Genomic DNA, 17,141 nt, shown 5'->3' on the forward strand with positions numbered 1-17,141 from the left:
TTTTGATTCACCTAACTAAGGAATTACATTTTCAATTTCTTTTCCAATTTTTGAATAAAGGACAAAATTGGCGTTACGTCAGCCGATGAAGAGGTAATTGGGTAATCGAGTGATTAAGTTGTGCAAGAAAACGCTATTCATTTATTTTCAACTATTTTAAATAAGTTAACATTTAAGTGGCACATCGGTTTGAATTGCACCAAAATTCTATTTAGGAAAGTATGTATAAGCAAAGAGTAATTGCGACAGTCGAGCAAAATAATACGCATTCAACGGCCGTTTGTTTGTTCTGCTCCAGTTCACATAGTCAACCATACTGTCGTTATTACTTATAAACCTATGGAATGCCCGACATTTAGACTCTATATATAGGTCAGTTTGTTGTAGTTTATCATTCATGTTGTTTACATCGTTAAAATACCCGACATAGTAAAGTGGATAATATAAACTCAATTTGAAAAGGTTAAAAGGTCAAAACATACATGGTATTTATATGTATGTATCGATTCCCGGTGTTTCTATGCAATGCACCAGTGACCTGAATTTCACACAAACAGATGTGTCCATAAGTAGAGGAACGACGGAACTTAAAATGTCACGCGGTTTTACTGAGAACAAACTAATGCACTGGTATTTTTTTGCTTTAAAACGAGTTAGTGACGTCATCACAGGACAATAACAAGCTGTTGTGGACGCCGTTACCTCCCGATCACGTGGTATTGTTTATAACGTGAGGGGGAATTCCGCCGGTTTGTTTACGTTGGCCGGGGTGAAGGTCGTCATGTAACCGAGCGGCTCGCGTGGGAGCTCAATACTACTAACAGCTGCATTGCCACCGTGTCGCCGATATTAAGATATACGTAACACGGAATCGGAGATAGAGGTTATGTTGTGATTTGACAACACTGGACAAAGGATATTATCGTGTATATTCTTAATAGTTATTGGGCTTCTGTTTATCAACTAAATCACGCGTGTGTAGGCCTACTGTTAGGCAGGATGTTTTAGGCGTCTGTGGAAATCAGATACGAAAACTCTTCCTTTGAGTTCGTGTAGACATGTGAACATCGTGGATATATCAAATACCCATTGTTATTTTGAACCAAAGGTGTCATTTGAAAGCAAACAAATATCATTAAACGGACAATATCAAATATATTTCATAAATCATCGGTCTCCCGTCAGCCGAAAGCCTTCAGTGTGTCAGCACGTAGGAAATAAAACCCTGTTCATTGATTCTCGTCTGTACGGCTGGTATATACGAGGAGGAAAAGTTTCAGAAATGACGAGGTGAGCTGATATAAGTTACATACATATTTGTTAGATATGTGTATCATATATAAATATATTTGCTGGTTTCATTATTTTATCATTTTAGTTGAACAATTTCTGTGAATGGTGACTGTATCAATGTTAACTTGTATTGGTTTCGGGTACGTGTGTCAGTTTCAATTGGCTAGATAATTCTAAAACATTGTGACGGGTTGAGTTTTAAAAAGCTCAATGTCATAAATAAACAAATGATTCAAGTGTTTCCCACAGGGACCTGAGAATGAATAACTACATGTTTGGACCTATCCTGTATGTAAGAGTGTTATCAGACGTTTCATAGCTTTAAATCAACACTCGGTAAAGGTTTATGTGTGAAGAAGTCGGCCCCTATCAACCCCGATGGTACGTATTTCAAATATATAACACGTTTTCCTTTCCCAATCATAACGTTTTATTGAAAAATCGACATCTCTCTGAAGACCAACCATGTAGTTGCGTTTCTGAAATTTACAATATATGTATTGATATCACCAAGATATTGACAACCCCCAAACAACAGCACGCTATAACGATTGTATTTTCTCATTCCTTGCAAGTTAGAACCATTGCGGGGCGACCCCTACCCTTACCCCCTACCGTTACCCCCAACCGTTACCCCAAACCCTTACTCCTACCGTTACCCCCAACCCTTACCCCCCTACCGTTACCCCCAACCCTTACCCCCTACCGTTAACCCCCTACCGTTACCCCCAACCCTTTCCCCTCCCGTCCCTTAATTCCCTGCCCCACTTAACCCCAAGTTCAACCCGACCCTCAAAAATCTATCCCATACCCATTTTTACTTAAAATCGATTACATACTGAAAATTTACATCATATCATCTAACGAAAGTTTTCGTTGTTGATGATGACATGACCTGAAGCAAACGTCCAGTTTGGTCAGTGTTATCTTTTGGAAAAGCCGGTGATAAAATATAGCTACGACTAAAATAGCGCAATATCCGGGCCTTTCCATGATAAGTAAACACGTGCAATGTCAACCGACAACACAGTGTCATCGAATCTGATTTCACACATCATGAAACATGGAAGAAACCAGAATTGATCCGCTGGCCCCTATACCAACACTTCATCTTTTCTTTCCCTACGCAACTGGTTCACCCTTTGTCGGTATAATGTGACCGAGCGGAATGCTGTACTGTGTACCTTCGGCATGGTATTTCAGTAAGATAGCACTATAACAAGGAGACAAGTACACCAACATACCATATCTCCAGCACACATACACACATACACACATGCACGCATCAACAGCATACACGGAGGCACGTCCTAAAATGACCTTAGCTGTTAATAGGATGTTAAGCATTGTTGCAAGCATTTTAATGAAACGTTTTTCTTCGCCAGCACAACACATTATTACAAAATAACTGCAGTAGTTTCTTCCTGGCCGACATATTTTTTTTAATCATAGTTGATTAAGATTTAACCAGGATATTTACAAACCGTAGCTATAATACTTACAGGTAGATACAGGTGTAAACCGCTTACCTGTCAACATATTACGTAACAAAACACGTATCCCAGCAACTGAAATCAGAAACGTCCTCTTTATACACAAGATAGAAGAAACCTGATTAAAAGTCGCATATACATTTCAACATAATACATTTTAGCGAAGAACATAAGCTTTAAGAGCTATTTTTGGAACAAACTTCGGATAAAAACAGTTAAAAATTTCAAACAAATGTATGCAGCATACACGTATACAATCACTGCATGGCTCTCTTTCACTTAAGGAACGCCAGTCTATCAATGTGTACTTGTAAGAATGATAGTATTATTTTTTACAGCTGGATAGTCTAGGACACTCACTGCATGGAGATATTCGGATATAAAAGAATTTAAACGGATTTTGTTACAAACACATTTGATCTTGAGGAGGGCCAGTCTATCAATATTTACTTGTATGGATGATGGTATTCATTTTTACAGCTGGGTAGTTTGGGACAATCACAGATGGGGGATATTCGGAATGCTAATTTTAAAGAAGATATTCGGATTTTGTTTTAACTCATATGATCTTAATCGAAACATATTTTTGGTGAACATGCACAAACCGGTAATAATTTTACATTTAACGTGATTTGAACCAGAACCGTTTAACAGTTAAGTATATTATTGTGAATTTTCTGTGTTTCTGGGTAACCAGAAAACCTAATGTTTTTGTACTTCACGACAACAAATCCCGAAAGCAATAAAATACGAGCATGTCCTAACAAAATCAGATATGTCTAGACTAACGTGTTGCTGCCGTAGGTTTTGATGATAGTCGGAATCCTTACGTGTGTGGACGCGCCATGTTGTCTCAAACATGTTATTCCTGGGAGATCACGTTCGGATAAACCTAGTTCTGACTTGTTAGTGCTTGTCATATTGCAAATGAGCGTTGGTCTAAATACATTGTTTTGATATAATAGGTAAACGAATCTACTGCTCACTAAAACTCCGGACACATTATTATAACGCCATTTTGTCTCCCGACTGTACTCTCGAGAGATTTGGGACCCGATACCAGAGAGAGCCACAGATTATGCTGACGTCACAAATCATGTTTATCAAAGATTGGCTAGCTTTGTAGGACGTCTTCAAAATTTAGAAAAAAAATGTCTTTCTGTTTTAAGTGTCCAAAAATGTTCAAAACAATTTGTCTTCTATTTTCAAAATCAAATATTGACTCTTTATCAGTGAACATTTTAATTGCGTTGTTTGTTTCCAAAATATTTTTAGAAGACATTTCTCATTTTTTCCCCTTGTAAAACTGACTATGCGTTTATGAATTGGGCTCAGACAGCGGCTACGATTCTATGTGGCGGAGTTACACGAGTTACGTATTAAACAATTATCCAATCTTAGGTATGTAGCATGTTTTCGTCCAAGCTTTTATGTTTATTTGTAAAAACTACATACGGTACACCTTAAAATTAGTACTGTACTTATCATAATTAGCGTGCTCCGAAAGCTGTTCAGGACACAGTACAACCTAAATAATGTCAGCTAAATGAGAATTTACAGTAAATTTTATTATGAGATTCAAAATGTTCACTTTCATATAATGCAAAATATTCATGAGTCTCCGTATAGAGTAAATAAATAAAAGTTTGACCTATGGTATCTGTAAGTTATGAAGATTGAGACGACTTGGTGGTATCTGTAAGTTATGAAGATTGAGACGACTTGGTGGTATCTGTAAGTTATGAAGATTGAGACGACTTGGTGGTATCTGTAAGTTATGAAGATTGAGACAACTTGGTGGTATCTGTAAGTTATGAAGATTGAGACGACTTGGTCCAGGTTTGGCTTTGCTCATAATTCTGAACTCCAATTTTAGGAATATCTATTTTTTTCTATAAAAATCCCTAAAAATGTTAAAATACACATATACATTTTTAGACGCCTGCATAGCGAACTGTAGATTTTGTGAAAAAGATTGCTCTGGTGTTTGTTAACTTCTATTTTGTGATGACAAATACTGTATTTGGAAAAGTGGACTGGTTCATTTATTTTCAAATGTGCTCTTGCACTCAGTTTTAGCACACGTTCTTTTATGAATAAAAGTTACTTTAAATGTGAACGTTTTCTGTGATATAACTGGTACGGTGATATATACAGGTACGCTAATACTCGTATTTGATTGACAGGGCGCCGATTATAGTACATACGGCGAATTATGATCGCGTAACGTATTATAACTTATTATACGCCGTGCCTAAGTGTAATATTGCCGCAGATGAAATCACACCATAGTATATCGTAGATCAATATAATCGGTCTCTCCTTTGTGATTTGGACTGAGATTCAGATTCAGATTTTATTTCCAACACTCGGACACATGGAAATGTGTAACATGAGGTACATGTACATGAATTCATATATTAAATTTTGACAGGATGGACAGGTGCATGCATGTATACAAGCAAAATTGTATTGACACTTAGACACATAATATGTGTTACATGAGGAAATAAAGTTGCAGATATGGAAAATGAAGTACAATGGACAGTTCAATTTAGAATCGGTACGGTATAGTAACATGATATGACATACAATGGAAAATACAAAACAAACATAAAAAACAACCATACATATAATTCACAAGTTATTTAACTATTAACAGTTATACATATGCATCATTCACAAAAGAGGAGCCATTTTGGTTAGGAAAATAGATAAACCTGTCAGAACTCGTTGATTGCATAATGATAAAAGATCTTTAAACTTATAAATATTTGGGTTTGTGCAATAATAACGAGGAATATATTTGTTACGTTTGGTGGATATAGTTATATTATTGCATTCAAATAGATAATGAAATTCATCTCCGACACTTTCCGCGCACAAATTACATAGTCGATTATCTCGGGGTATGTTATACCATCTACCTGCTTCAATTGGAAACTTCAAATTCGAAGTGCGCAGTTTTGTTATTGGTGTTCTGATATGTTCTGGCAGATTTAATAAATATTTTTCTAGACCAAATTCCGTTTTAAATAGAGTGTAGAACTGCCCACGAGATTAGCTAGTAATGTCATCGAACCATTGCTGTACAAAGTGATCGTTAAGCCGTTGTTTAAAATGCATTTGTAAAATCCATCAGGCATCTGTAATTTATTATCAAATATGTAAGAAAATCCCGTTTCATTGAAAATACCTTTTATATAGTTAATCCATTTGAACTGAAGAGCATCGTTTTGCATATGTAAAGCCAGTCGTAGTAATATGCTGCTGAGTTTGTTTTCATTACTAATTATTCTATTCCAAAAACCTAACATTCTTAGACACATAGACACATAGACACAGACACATAGACACATAGACACGTAGACACGTAGACACATAGACACGTAGACACATAGACACGTAGACACATAGACACATAGACACGTAGACACATAGACGACACATAGACACGTAGACACATAGACACATAGACACATAGCAATATCCATCTATAGTTTCCATCTCACAACGAGTAATATACATAGATGTATAGAATAGATCCCCAACAGTATCAAACATCTCCGCAATTAGCAAACGACAATGACGTCACTTCCGGAAAAGCGCGTTTCCTTCCTGTCCACACCTAGCGAAACGACAGATTTGTGTGCGTTTTTTTTATGTAAAACATGAATAGATTGCGTAAGTGTAGGAGAATATGAGAAAACTCTGGGTGGTTAATGAAAATCCCTAAAATATTTCTTTTAAATTTTCAAGTTGCCTTGTCGAATTGGCTTTAAATATTATTTAAAAATAAGATATCATTAATTAATAGATAAATAAATAAATAATTATCACTACGTTAATATCACCCGTGTGAGAGATATAAATCATGGGAACAGTTGTTTTTTGTATCAAACTTTTATGGATTTTTTCATCCTTTTTGTTCTTTTCTGTTTCTGGAGATAAAATAGACATACAGATGAAGTTCAAAGGTCATTAGATGTATATTCTAAGTCCAATGCTCTATCGTTCGTTTGTTGAGTAATTAGCCCCACTTACTACCCCCTTGGTAACGACCCGCGGACTCCCCGGCCCGCGCACTTTGTACTGACGTACACTTAGTTAACGAGACCGCGAAACAACATATCTCAAAACGTTGCTGAAGAGATTGAGTTCCGGCGTGTTCACACTGCAAAACAACCAGTCATTGAAGTATCCGGAGTCGTCTTCACAGTTTGCAAGTGAGCATGTATTCTTTGTTTCCCTGACGGGTCATGGTCTCTTCTTGCAAGGACGTTACTGTCATATACGACTTGCTTTAAATTATTTCATTTTCATGAGTATTTTTTTTCGCGAACTTTCTCTCGCGAAAAATTTAATTCGCTATTGACAGGATGCGTTTTCAATATTTACAGTGTTTCTTTTTATGGAATATATTTTGCGGAATGTTTAAATTTAATTTTTTTCCTTTCAATATTTTCGGAAATTTATCTCGCGAAAATGCAATGATTTCCAGTACATTTCAGGACCTAGATGATTTAATTTCATTTAGATCGTCAGATCTCAAAGCTGATTAAGACTTCAAATTGAAAATCTGAACATAGCGATAAAATGAGAAAAGGAAATATTTGTTATCAAAACGGCTAACCCGATTAACGAATAAGGTTGAAGTCATGATATTGATGTATATATTACCTGTTTACATCGAGACACGGTAAAACTTGGGAACCCTTGAATTTTAAAGTAGACAACTCCAGCAACTCTGCCTCTGGTTGACTTTGTAGACCGTTTGGGTGGGGTTTAGAAACATCTAAACGCAGTAAGCTAATATCATAATGTTATATGTATGTTTAACAGCTGGAACGCTTATTGAATCCTGAATTGTACTGTTAATGTGTTGACGATCTTAACCGACTGCTCGTGTAGTATACAACGACGCAGCGTTGTTATTTCCATGTTCCGGAGATTAGGACTGACAGGGCTTACCTACTTTGTTTATTTGTGTCAAAATATAATCGGAACTTTAAAGGTCAACAACTGTAGCTGTCTCTATAATCAGATGTGGTCGTGTGTCGGGTTACGGGAACTCGACATATTTTTTAAATCTGTGCCAAGGATGATATAACACAATATAACGTATCAAGGCCTTGAATCGATTTGACCTACAGTCCTCGTCCCTCCCCACATCGCCATTCGCCCCTTCCTTTTGCTCGCTCCCCTCGCTCATCCCCCTCGCCCTTCCTCACTCGTCCCTCCCCACAGTCCTCGTCCCTCCCCACATTCCTCGTCCCTCCCCACAGTCCTCGTCCCTCCCCACATCGCCACTCGCCCCTTCCTCTTGCTTGCTGCCTTTGCTCCTCCCCCTCGTCCATTGCTCCTCCCCCTCGTCCATTGCTCCTCCCCATTGTCCATTGCCCCCCCCCCTTGTCCATTGCTCCTCCCTCTCTCGCCCATTGCTCCTCCCCCTCGCCTATCCCCACTTGTTCCATCCCTCGCTCCTCCCTTCGCTCCTCCCAACTCTCCCCCATCCCTCGCTCGCCTTCGTCTTCTGATCAGCAATACCTTGAATACAATTCTCCATCGTCCTCGCTTCTTTTCATCCTTCGTCGCTTCCCCGCATCGCCCCTCCCCCACTCCCCCTCCCTCTCGCCTTTCCCCGCTTGCGCCTTACCCCATGATCGCATTCGTCTGATAAGCAAGGCAAAGAATCTATATTCCGACCGTCCTGGCCACTCCCTATCCCTCGTCCCTTCCCTCATCGCTCCTCACTCCATTCGTCTAATAAACAAGGCCTTAATCGATTNCCTTGCCATTCCCTTATCTCTCACCCCTCCCTTATCTATCGACCTTCCCATACCTCTCGCCCCTCCCTTTTCTATCGACCTTCCCATACCTCTCGCCCCTCCCTTATCTCTCACCCCTCCATTATCTATCGACCTTCCCATACCTCTCGCCCCTCCCTTATCTCTCACCCCTCCCTTATCTATCGCATCGCCCCTCCCTTATCTCTCGCACATAAATAAGTTTTTAGGGCGTTGTGTCGGCAAAATCCTCGAAATTCCGGGGGTTACGCTCTATCACGTTCTGTAAGTGACAGTAACCCCTGGAATTTCCAAGGATGTGTATGTGATTGACGGTAGGTACTACTTGTTCCTAAACAACTGGGAACGTAGCCAACATGCAGGCGTAGTCTTCCATAGAACAGGTAGATAAATATGTCTGGTGCCCGAACTTATACATTATTCAGCACCTGAACCATGATTCCTTACCATTGCCATACAGCAGGTTGACAGTAAAATCATTGCGATAATATGTCTAATGTAAATTAAATGTCTCTTTTGAAGTCTATCTAATGCAAATTTTATTGTACGTATTTTTTCGGTATGAAATATTTATTACGTTGTAATATATCGTGACACGTGTTTAAGAGGTTTCCTGTATGTAAGGTCGCTGGTCCAATAGGGACTGTGCTGTATATACATTACTCACAAAGTTCAGCTGATCTTTAAAAATAACAATGGATCCTCATAAATATTTCCGGTAATACATGTTACGAACGGGTCTGACTCAAAGTCATATGGCACGTGGAGGCATTCTATGTACGCGTGCGCGAAGGGTATGAGGGAGGTATAGCGTGGGGAAGGAATGCGGGGGCAGGGAGGCCAGGGGGTTCAAAGTGTTACTATCACAAGAGGTTTGGTATTATGTGGTATCTGAGAGAGTTAGCGACTGACGTTTAGTTGTACAATGAAAATATGACGGTGTCCCATAAATTTGAGTGACAACTTTTATAGATAGGGCTAGCGCTTCTAATGTGTAGTGTGTTAATGTGTCACAATACTAGCCCGAAAGTCAGGTCAAGGCTAGAGCTACGTCACAAAACTTAAATCGTCAGCTGTTAGAGGTTTGTTTGCGGGTATTCATAGAGTAACATTTACCGTCGTGTGTAGTATCGGTGTATTAGAAGGGATTTGAAGACCTAAGAATGTGAGTATTCGTGTTTAACGGTTTTAATACATTGTCTATAGTATTTATTACCCGAACTTTGCAAAGTAAACAAAAACAGAGAAAAGTATTGGTTTAAAATACGTATTGAACAGATATATATCATTTATCTACGAGATATTGCCACTTCATGTTTACATACCAAGTTTAAAATATTTATTACTCATATATTTTGTATGCTATCTATTCAAGGATATAGATAGGTGTTCTTTTTATAATATTGAACAGATATATATTATTTGTTTGTCGACAAGATAATGCCGTTTCTCATGAGATATATTGATTTTGGCAAGTCGGACATGTAAACATGTTCGGGGGTTTTCACCTCGAGGTGGAAAGTTGATTTCTCGTATACACAGAAGTAAGTATGTTCCTTTGTTGCTCTGTTTACTCTGTGCTAGTGTATACGTATGTACGTACTACGATCTAAAGCCAGTGATACTACTACCAAGACAGATAGGTTGGTCCGAATTCTTACCATAGCTCTGACAAATTTCCAAGTGTGCTGGGCCCAAAATATATTATATCAACCTGTTCTTTCTTGTCGCGTTATAGATAATTTTTCTCCGACAAAAGCTTGTGTGAGATGACAATTTACTTGTTTATCTGATGACGTCATAACATTTCTTTTTATAAAGCATGTTTGTATTATGTGAACTAACGTGAACTTTGAAAAGCAGGTATGGGTGAGTGCGTTCTATGAATCCGATACCTTTCTTTTAATGTTAACACAACACCTCGACATTTTAAATTTGCATTGTGTAATGTACTAACACAGGAGACCGACATACAAAGTCTGGTTAACTTAAATAGTATAACACAATAACAGGTTACATTCACGTAAAGTATGGTTAACTTACACTGTACTAACACAGGACACAGTCATACAGAGTCTGGTTAACTTAAATAGTATAACACAATAACAGGTTACAATCACGTAAAGTCTGGTTAACTTACACTGTACTAACACAGGACACAGTCATACAGAGTCTGGTTAACTTACACTGTACTACACAGGACACAGTCATACAAAGTCTGGTTAACTTACACTATACTAACACAGGACAGAGTCATACAAAGTCTGGTTAACTTAAATAGTATAACACAATAACAGGTTACAATCACGTAAAGACTGGTTAACTTACACTGTTCTAACACAAGACACAGTCATACATAGTCTGGTTAACTTTCACTTTACTAAGACAGGACACAAACATACATAGTCTGGTTAACTTACACTGTACTAAGACAGGACACAGTTATACAGAGGCTGTTTAACTTACACTGTACTAACACAGGACACCGTCATACAAAGTCTGGTTAACTTACACTGTACTAAGACAGTACACAGTTATACAGAGTCTGGTTAACTTACACTATACTAACACAGGACACAGTCATACAAAGTCTGGTTAACTTACGCTGTACTAACACAGGACACAAACATACAAAGTCTAGGTAACTTACACTGTACTAAGACAGGGCACAGTTATACAAAGACTGGTTAACTTACACTGTACTAAGACAGGACACAGTTATAAAGAGTCTGGTTAACTTACACTGTACTAACCCAGGACACAGTCATACAAAGTCTGGTTAACTTACGCTGTACTAACACAGGACACAGTCATACAAAGTCTGGTTAACTTACACTATACTAAGACAGGGCACAGTTATACAAAGACTGGTTAACTTACACTGTACTAAGACAGGACACAGTTAGACAGAGTCTGGTTAACTTACACTGTACTAACCCAGGACACAGTCATACAAAGTCTGGTTAACTTACGCTGTACTAACACAGGACACAAACATACAAAGTCTAGGTAACTTACACTGTACTAAGACAGGGCACAGTTATACAGAGTCTGGTTAACTTACCCTATACTAACACAGGACACAGTCATACAAAGTCTGGTTATCTTACACTGTACTAACACAGGACACAAACATGCAAAGTCTGGTTAACTTACACTGTACTAACACAGGGCACAGTTATACACAGTCTGGTTAACTTACACTGTACTAGCACAGGACACAAACATACACAGTCTGGTTAACTTACGCTGTACTAACACAGGACACAAACATACAAAGTCTAGGTAACTTACACTGTACTAAGACAGGGCACAGTTATACAAAGACTGGTTAACTTACACTGGACTAACACAGGACACCGTCGTACAAAGTCGGGTTAACTTACACTGTACTAACACAGGACACAAACATACAAAGACTGGTTAACTTACACTGTACTAAGACAGGACACAGTTATACAGAGGCTGTTTAACTTACACTGTACTAACACAGGACACAAACATGCAAAGTCTGGTTAACTTACACTGTACTAACACAGGACACAGACATACACAGTCTGGTTAACTTACACTGTCCTAACACAGGACACAAACATACACAGTCTGGTTAACTTACACTGTACTAACACAGGGCACAGTTATACACAGTCTGGTTAACTTACACTGTACTAGCACAGGACACAAACATACACAGTCTGGTTAAATTACACTGTACTAACACAGGACACAACCATGCACAGTCGGGTTAACTTACACTGTACTAACACAGGACACAGACATACACAGTATGGTTAACTTACACTGTACTAACACAGGACACAAACATACAAAGACTGGTTAACTTACACTGTACTAAGACAGGGCACAGTTATACAAAGACTGGTTAACTTACACTGTACTAACACAGGACACCGTCGTACAAAGTCTGGTTAACTTACACTGTACTAAGACAGGGCACAGTTATACAGAGTCTGGTTAACTTACCCTGTACTAACACAGGACACAAACATACAAAGTCTGGTTAACTTACACTATACTAAGACAGGGCACAGTTATACAAAGACTGGTTAACTTACACTGTACTAACACAGGACACCGTCGTACAAAGTCGGGTTAACTTACACTGTACTAAGACAGGGCACAGTTATACAAAGACTGGTTAACTTACACTGTACTAACACAGGACACAGACATACAAAGTCTGGTTAACTTACACTGTACTAACACAGGGCACAGTTATACACAGTCTGGTTAACTTACACTGTACTAACACAGGACACAGTTATACAGAGTCTGGTTAACTTACACTGTACTAACACAGGACACAGTCATACAAAGTCTGGTTAACTTACACTGTACTAACACAGGACACCGTCGTACAAAGTCTGGTTAACTTACACTGTACTAACACAATACCGATTACAAAACTTTCACCTATTTATATTAGATATGAAAATAAGACTAGAAGGAAACAATTATAACATCTTAAAAAAATGAAGAATTTTTGTGAAAGAAAGTGTTCCGGTAAACATCGGAAGCCACCAGATTAGCACCGGAAGTGAGTATCGAATGACTAGGGAATTGCAATCGGGAACCATCGGCACTTTTCTTTAACAAAAAGGATACTTTAGAAAAGGTTCTCGTTTACGGAAAGAGCCGACGGTTCCCGATGGTGCATAGGTGGTGGTTTCAGGCGTCCCCGGAACCCCTTTGTCTACATACATACGTTCTGGTACATGTGACCCGAACTTCATTAAGTCGGTTAATCTGTGAGAAGCTGTTCGCGCGTCCTTGGACTAGTCGAGATAATACGGCGATAAATCTCGTCACACCTGTCAGTACTAGATACATACCTGACCTCACCGTATTTGTAAATTACGGGTCAAATGAATCAACGAGATTAAAAATACCTGTATCAAACAAACAGTATAGGTGACACGTGTGTGTATGGTGTTGCTACCGACTCATCACCTTTCGCCATTTTGTTTTTATTCACATTTTACGAGTAAACATTTATAAAATAGGATGCATGCTAAGTCACTTTTGAAACAGCTTTTCATCATATATACTGAATCAATAGTATCTGCAGTTGGATCAAATCTAGGCACAGGAGTCTGAAATTCTGTCAAAAACTAATCATAATAGTACCAACTTAAAATATACTTAAAAAATATTTTATAATATTGTAGTTTTTTGTATAACTGTCTTTTGACAGAATTTCTGACTCCTGTGATCTGGGTTGCGCTCAGAAGTGTGAGCACCATCATCTTAACAGTGCCTCGTGACAAAGTGGTTGATACATTTTACGAACCACATCTATTTTGAACGAAAAGAACTTAAAAGATTTATGAACAATAAAGGTACCATTTGTTATAATGAATTAAACATACAACAAGTAAATAGCACATAAAGTATCATAATGATATATTAAATGAATTTACAAGGTTTTGCTTGAAACCACGAATTGGAAATTTCATCCTTACTATTAAAGATTCTACGAAGATTTTCTATGCGATATGGTATTGTTTTTTCCCCGAACGACTTCAAAAAACCTTGAAATATTCTAATAACAAGTAAGAGGCTAGAGGAGAGGGGAATGGTGGGGGAGACAGGAGGGGGAGGGGAAGGCGTCACCACTGGGATATAAAGCGTCCCTACTATCAGGGGTCAGGGGTCAATAACCAATGTTGTCCACTGAACCATATTTTGTTCGCGTAAGAATAACGTATTGTTAGCTTAAAAGCCATCAAATATGTGAGCGATCATCAGTTTTACTCTTAAAATTCTACAAAGATTGTCTTTTTATACCATTTTCAAGATGAAAAATGTTAATCGATGGGGTTAAACACACATACACAGTATATGACATCGTCCATTGGATTTATTTACAAGTAAAGTGGTGTATTGGGACATAGTAAACAAGCGATGAGCCGTTGATAGATACGGATGATCGGATACAGTGATTGGTGAGGTCAACAAGTACAGATTCAGTCGAGCATGTCTGTCTCCGCCATTTAAATAAGTTTAAAGTGACTATTTCGTCATTTTCCTGTTTTCAACATGCTTTGTGCGTGTCGTAATGACTTATCTACAGATAACTAGTGAATTCCTCTGTCTTGTTTAGTGTGTCTTGTAAAGAAGTATATAAACACATCTATTTTTCAGGTTCAAATTAGATTTTATGCCAAAACTGATATGTTTAGGATAAAAAAAAGAGGTTTTAAGGGATTACATCGAATTTCGGTAAAGCTGCCAGACCAGTGATGAAATATAGTAATAGACGTTTTAGGGTTTTACATCAACTTTCCCTAAACAGTCTGATAGTATCCTAAACACGTCATGTTAGATCCAAGCTGAGCTAAACAGTATTCAAGTACATGGTCGTAACATACCATTTATACGGGTCACCCAGCAAAAAATTGGGTTTACTTTTATGCCTTTTATTTAAACACTAAACCCAGAAGGTTTTCACTTCGAGCATCTTTTTCTGTATCTCACTCGTCTTTGGACTTGCTGACCTGTCTAATTTTGTGAAAATAATTGTTACGTTACCTACGTCACAAGAATGTTTGAATCTGATTGCCATACCCACGGTTTTTAGGTGACCAGAGCTGAGCTGTCCGTTCTCCATTGGGGAGGGGGTGAAGTTTACTATAGTTTATATAGGGAAATAACACTTTTGGGTATATTTTGGCAATTATCTGTAGGAAATTATTTTTACTTGGTGAGAATTATCCTTGGAGGAAGATGGTTTCAAATTGTAAAATTGAGATTCCTACCCCAACCCCTGGGGCCAGGGCGGGGCCCCAAAGGGAAAATTAACCAATATTTCAAAAACATTCCTCTCCACACTCAGAGGTACTACAGTCATTTTTAGTGCATAGATAGAAAGATCATTAGGAGTTTTATTGAAACTGTCAATTTCAGGACCCCGAGCCATCCGTTCCCCCTTAGGGTGGGGGTAAAGTTTACTATAGTTTATATAGGGAAATAACACTTTTGGGTATATTTTATCCATTTTCAGCAGAAAATTACTCAAACTTAGTCAGAATCATCTTTGGTGAATGAGGTATTACATTGTAAAATTGGGATTCCTGCCCCATACCCAGGGGCTAGCTAGGGCGGGGCCCCAAAGGGAACATTTACCAATATTTTCAAATTGTTATCCTTTGATGACATGACAAGTATTGTACTTAGTTTACATGCTGATTTCCACATCACATCTAAACATTAAAATCAAGCTACCAGTACCTATGATAAAACGCAGGTGACCGCTAAGGCCCTTGGGCCTCTTGTCTAATAAACGTTTTACCTGGGAAAGCATCTCCCCAAACACCGATTACGATTTTAAAAACGTGCTCATACCTGGGTATATATCTGGGCACAGTGTTATCTTTCCGGGTACACCAAGGTCATATCTAAATGTCACACACCTGTCCCGGGGTCTAAATAGGTCAATCTTATCACTGCCAACAACGTACGGTCACTTAGCAGTGGCCTCCATTGGGATGGCTCAGTCGGCAGAGCGATGGCAGGTGATGACAAACGGTTGCTCTCTCCGTTGGCTGGGTGGGTTTGGCAGTGGGTAGTGCACTTTTCTTTCACTATTACGACCTGGGTTCGATTCCTCGATTAGACGTGAAAAAGTATGGGGTCGCATTTTAGACCAGCTGGGTTTTCTCTGGTTACTCCAGTTTCCTCCCACATAGGACCCCTGCGCGCTTTTGTCCTAGTGATTTATATAAGTTGATAAAACTTGTTTCATTACTATTGTAAAATAAGTAAAGTTTATCTATTTAGAATGTTGATCTTATCAGGCTACACCTAGAATTTCAGTCTCTGAAATCGTTTAATCACGAGTGTTGTAAACTTATATCCCTAACTATTTTATGTCGTTGGATCCTGTCCCAAGATTAAATTGCATTAAGGTTGAAACTATTTTGTTTTCTTAATTACTTTTATCTCATCAAATTGCGGTACTATTCGAATGTTTGACTTTTTCACAAGTGTTGAACTGAAGAGAAAGACACCAGTTGTATCTGGGTGTAATTAGGGAACACTAGATCAGGCACTGTTATAGCTTGTATCTGGGTGTAATTAGGGAACACTAGATTAGGCACTGTTATAGTTTGTATATGGGTGTAATTAGGGAACACTAGATCAGGCACTGTTATAGCTTGTATCTGGGTGTAATTGGGGAACACTAGCTCAGGCACTGTTATAGCTTGTATCTGGGTGTAATTAGGGAAACCAGCTCAGGCACTGTTATAGCTTGTATCTGGGTGTAATTAGGGAAACTAGCTCAGATACTGTTATAGCTTGTATCTGGGTGTAATTAGGGAAACTAGCTCAGGCACTGTTATAGCTTGTATCTGGGTGTAATTGGGGAACACTAGCTCAGGCACTGTTATAGCTTGTATCTGGGTGTAATTAGGGAAACCAGCTCAGGCACTGTAATAGCTTGTATCTGGGTGTAATTAGGGAAACTAGCTCAGATACTGTTATAGCTTTATCTGGGTGTAATTAGGGAACACTAGATCAGGCACTG

The 17,141-nt window shown here is 38.5% G+C and overlaps 1 protein-coding gene across 3 annotated transcripts in view; it reads left to right on the forward strand.

The window, feature by feature from the left end:
- LOC110462395 (monocarboxylate transporter 14-like) overlaps positions 1–17,141 on the forward strand; it is a 45,824-nt gene that overhangs the window by 10,709 nt on the left and 17,974 nt on the right. Inside the window, exon 1 of one of the 3 annotated variants that reach the window (XM_021516344.1) lies at positions 808–1,290. The exons of 1 other annotated variant lie outside the window; for it this stretch is intronic. The gene's annotated coding sequence lies outside the window, so the exon portion shown is untranslated. Of the gene's footprint in view, positions 1–807; positions 1,291–9,400; positions 9,759–17,141 lie in introns of those variants that run through there. One more of the 3 variants, XM_021516342.1, reaches the window with a different exon arrangement.

Source organism: Mizuhopecten yessoensis, unplaced genomic scaffold, assembly GCF_002113885.1.
Source record: "Mizuhopecten yessoensis strain PY_sf001 unplaced genomic scaffold, ASM211388v2 scaffold10781, whole genome shotgun sequence".
In the NCBI taxonomy this organism is placed as follows: domain Eukaryota; kingdom Metazoa; phylum Mollusca; class Bivalvia; order Pectinida; family Pectinidae; genus Mizuhopecten; species Mizuhopecten yessoensis.